The sequence below is a fragment of the Gossypium arboreum genome, chromosome 3, assembly GCF_025698485.1.
Source record: "Gossypium arboreum isolate Shixiya-1 chromosome 3, ASM2569848v2, whole genome shotgun sequence".
NCBI classification, from domain to species: Eukaryota; Viridiplantae; Streptophyta; class Magnoliopsida; order Malvales; family Malvaceae; genus Gossypium; species Gossypium arboreum.
Window position 1 is genome coordinate 134388813 of NC_069072.1, and position 5082 is coordinate 134393894.

Below are 5082 nucleotides of genomic sequence, written 5' to 3' on the forward strand. Positions count from 1 at the left end.
ATTAAAATAGTGAAATTGAATTTTCGCTATTGTAAAAATTACAATTTAATTTTGCCCCTTAAACATTTTCTGGTTTCTCCCCTGGTGCTATTTACACCCTATAAAGAAACATCACTTGCAATATAGTTTGTCTCTTTTATTCTTCACTATTAGATCCAATGGAGATTTTTTAGTAGCCACACTATGTCAGCTTTCTTTATATCAACCACCCATGGCAACATTCCACGATAACAACCACACTTGTTGTAGAACCAAAAATTTTTATGTTTTATGTTTTATCATCTACGACAACAATAACAACAACAACAATAAAAATCATAAAGTATGAAATATGCTTTTTACAAAAGTTATTTCTCTATTGTAGCAACCCAATTTTTACCGGTGTCAAAAAATGCAGTTTCGGAGTCAAATTTCGTAAATTTAATCAGTGAAATTATGAATGAAAGAAATTACGTATTCAGTACGAAAATATATTACTAGATAATTGAATAATTAAATCAAGAAAATTGTTAATTATAGTAATTGTAAAAGTATAACTGCTATCAAGTTTTAAATTAGAAGACATAAAAGAGCTTGGTTAGCAGTTGTACAAAGAACATAATAGCTATTTAACTAGGTTTCAAATCTCAACTCAACAATATTTAAATCATATGTTGTATGATAGAACAGAGTTGACATTTACCTAGTATCAAAACTTGTTTTTGGAGTTAATTATGATGTCTTCGTATCTTCTATGCTTGTGAAATTATAAATTAAGCATGTTCTATAAACATACAAGTGTGTGATGATGTGATTTTGCCACATCCTAAAAATCGGATTAGAAGAAAATTGTAGTAGTGGACCAAGAGTTGTCATGCTATGAATTTTAATTTAAAATTTGTAAAATTATGACAAGAATGAGTTGGTGACTCAATGGTAAGAGAAAATAAGGAGAGAGTGCAATAGTCTTTGAGACTCGAGTTTGAATAATTTCTTTTTCATATTATTGAATTTTTGCAAAATTTTCTCCTTGCTCATATTTTATTGTCGTCAAACCTAGTAACCCTAGGATTAAATATCATTTTTTTATATTCTGTATAGCCTTATTGTTTCTTTTTTGCTGTTGTCATCCAACACCTCATCTCCCTTCTCTTTCAATTCATTTTGTCCTTTTTTCTTCTCCTCTCTTAAGCTGCCCAAACCTAAGTCTTTTCCACCCTTATTGCCATCCACTTCCCCTCCATTGAAGGTGATTTGTTGGTAATTTTCTTCACCTTTTTGCTGTCATTTTTCATTCATTTTCCAGCCTTTAATTTTTTTTATCACTAAAATACAACCTTCATTGTCACCACAAAAATACCATTACTGCCCCCTTTCCTCCTTGTGTAAGTGATGTTTATTTTCTCTTTTTCTCTACCTTTTTGTTGCTATTTATTATTGATTTATTTCTGAAATTCTGATGTTATTTTTCTATTAAAAAATAGCCTCTTTTTAGCCCTATATGTACCCTAAAGACTGCTCAAGACAGCCCCTTGAACTGCCACTGTTGGGGGTGTTTGCCATTAATCAAAACCTCTCTTGTGGCTGTCGATTTGTGCCATTAATATATTGATATAACCTGCTATTTTTAGCCCCTTTTCCCTTTTTTTTTTTCAAGCTTAAAACAGTCTTTAACCAACCCCTTAAGCTCTTCCATGTGTCTTCCCTAAACAACATGTCGTCCCTTAAACACCACTTTAGTTGCTGTTGTTTTATTACTTTTGTCGCCCTTTTTCCAGCAGAGTGTTTGTATAACATGCGACTCATTGAGTCACTGATTGATTTCATCTTAAGTATGTTTGATTGTAATGCATATTTTACATATGTTACATAATATTGATACCATGATTATCGATTGATTGAAAGCATGAAATTGATGTGCCAAAACTATTACCGTAAGCATGTAAAACATGTCGTTGTACTGAAACTGAATTGAAAACATGATTTTGCTCAATGATTGTATGTCATATTGCATATGCATAGGGTGGGTTATTATGGTTGACAGAGGCGTTTCGTGTAGTACCGGTGACAGTTAAAGTCTGCAATATTGTTGTCAGTACCCTTCACTAGGAGTACCAAAGAGATTGGTGATTTTTAATCGCATTATTGGCAACTTGACTGCATTATTGGTGGCTTGTCTATATTATTGGCAATTTAACTGCATTATCGTTACTGGTGGTTTGTCCACACTATTGATAGTTTATCTGCATTACTGTTACTGGTGACTTGTCCACACTATTGGTAGTTTATCTACATCATCGTTACTAGTAACTCGTCTTCATATATTGGTAGTTTATCTGCATTACCGTTACTGGTGGCTTGTCCACAATACTAGCAGCTTATCTACATTACTGTACTAGTGGTTTATCCATATCGAGCTTCAGCTCGTATAGTTTGGAGATCGGTAGATGGGTTCTGGAGAACTTGTGCCGCGTAGTGAATGGTTAGGTAGGAACCTTTTGCATTGCATCATTTGCATCTTACCATGCCCATACTCCGATTTCTCAATTGTTATTGTAACAACCTATTTTCAATTAAATTGGAACAGTGGTTTCGAGACCACAAATCCGAGCCAGAAAGAAAATTTATTTTAATATTATTGCATGGCTTGCATTATGATAGGAATATCATATGAAAATTCTGATAAGAAAAATTTTACCGATTATGTGTTTAATTAGAGAAAGGACCAAATTGCATAAAATGCAAAAGTTGAATTCTAGTAGGTTGAAGGATTAAATAGCTATGGAATTTAAAACTTGAGATCCTTATATGGTAATTAGACTATTAAAGAAAAATTAGTAGATATTTTTGGTGATTATCCATGGAAAATTTAGAAAAGGCTAAGGACTAAATTGGAAATGAGAAAAATTAAAAGATGATAACTAATTAAATAAGAAATATCATCTTATTTTCATCACCTTCAGCCCCAAATTCTATGGAAACTCTAGGAGAGAGAAAGAAGACTAAATCAAGCTTAATTAGGTATGTTTTCTTAACCCGTTTTTAGTAATTTTTATATTTTTGAGATCAGGATAGTTTAATCTATCTATTTTGGGGACTAATTTGAAAATTTATCAAAGTAAAAAAAAATTTCCATGGGTGAATATGCTGAAACTTTGAAATTTATGGTAAAAAATGAAAGATTGTTGATAGATAAACAATTTTTACAAAGAGAATTTTGATGAAATCTTGATTTAGGGACTAAATTGAAAAGTGGTAAAACCCATGAAAAATTCTAATTTTTGTGAAATTCATGGGATGTTATTGTAACATGTAAAATTCAGTTAGGCTTGGAATAAGGATTAAATTGCATGAATTTCATTTTCCGAGCCTAGGGATGAAATTGGAATTTATAGAAAGTTTAGAGGCAAAATAGTAATTTTGCCTAGGGTTTAAATTGAATTCAATTGAGTATGAAATGGATTAAGTTGATGATTAAATTTATTTATATAGATTCGGACAACTCAAATTCGAAGCTAGATCGAGGAAAAGAAAAAAGTTTCGGATTAGTAGAGTTTTATATACAAACAAATGTTGAGGTAAGTTCGTGTAACTGAATTATGTTTATTTATATGCTTGAATTGAATGTGGTATGTGATTGTATGAATTATATAAATGTTAAAAATAAATGAAATAATCATATGTTCAAACATATTCGGAAAATATTAAGTTCCGTTTGAATAATGAAATTCGATGGATATATGTGATATCTCATATTACATGTGGTCCTGCATATGTTGATGATAGAATATAGCTCAGACGAGTATCCTTATATAGCCCTCTCTAGTGTCTTGATATATAGTTCCTGAGAGCATCCTGATCGATAGTGATTTTTACATGTGTTGCGCACTATCGCAGCTCTGTGTGAGCGTCCTGTTACATGATTTGATCGGTTGTGATCCAACATATAACGCAAACACAAACATAGCTTTACGTGAGCATCCTGATATAAGCTTTTATGGGCTTTCTGATATGGTTCACTTGAACTCCTTGTTACCTTATCTGGTACTCCCTAATATTAACTCTCCAGAGTTATCTATTAACCTCTATGATCTCCCTGATTAAAAATCTTATGAGTTTCCTGTTTAGCCCGGATAAGTGTCTTGTTACATGGCTCGTTTGAGTAGCCTGATATGTGGCTCGAGAGTGCTCCCTGATTAAGTGCCCTAATGGGTACCCTTGAACATGAATTGACAAATCATTGATTTGTACACCTTGTGTGTACTACTTGAGTATCCATCAAATTTTCAATAATTCAACGGATAAGTTCCTGAAATGAGAAATTATGAGATTAAAAGAGTTGTTTTTTGAATACTTCTGAAATACCTGAAAGAAGTGCAGCATGATGAGCTCATCCATGTTTATTTAATGTGCATGTGAATTATGTGACTAACATACTTGTTTTGTTTGAGTGTATGTTATTAGTCAAACTTGCAAATTTGTTGGGAATCATGTTATTGTATGCTTATTTGAATGAATGTAATTGGTAAGTTTAATTCTTGCTATACGAGCTTACTAAGCATTAAATGCTTACTGGATTTTATTTTCTCTGTTTTTATAGTGCTCAAGAGCTCGCAAAGGTTGGAGATTGGTCGGAGCATCATGACACAATTTACTAGCATCGTTTTGGTATAAATAATAAACTTATTTTGGTATAATGGCATGTATAGGTTAACTTGACCAAATGATGGCTTGTAAATGGATGTTTGTAATCTAGCCATTAGTATGGCTGGTGAAGTTTGATTTGGTATATTACTACAAAGTGATATCATGTTAATATATATATATGTGTGTGTGTGTGTGTGTGTGTGTGTATGTAGATTAAAGTAAGGCAAACTATACGTCTTAACAAAAAGGTAAGTTAGCTATATAAATATTGTCGAAACCATTTTTTTGTTTAAAAACGGGGATCGACTTTTTTAAAAATACAACATGGAGTTACCACCAATCTTTTGTTTAGGTGTGATTGGTTCACCGGATAAAACATTTTATTTTATTTAAAGTAATTTTGGCCTACGTAAATTTGAGAAAACAGGTTCGGAAGCCGGTTACGTATGATGAAGG

General features: G+C 32.1%; 1 long non-coding RNA gene across 2 annotated transcripts; it reads left to right on the top strand.

The window, feature by feature from the left end:
- Positions 1–1052: 1052 nt before the first annotated feature.
- On the top strand, positions 1053–4799 carry LOC128290125 (uncharacterized). 2 transcript variants are annotated; one of them, XR_008279768.1, is made up of 3 exons: positions 1053–1364; positions 3472–3557; positions 4580–4799. It is a non-coding gene; the product is annotated as an uncharacterized LOC128290125 (long non-coding RNA). The 2 variants fall into 2 exon arrangements; XR_008279767.1 differs by having other exon boundaries at positions 1053–1239.
- Positions 4800–5082: the final 283 nt, after the last annotated feature.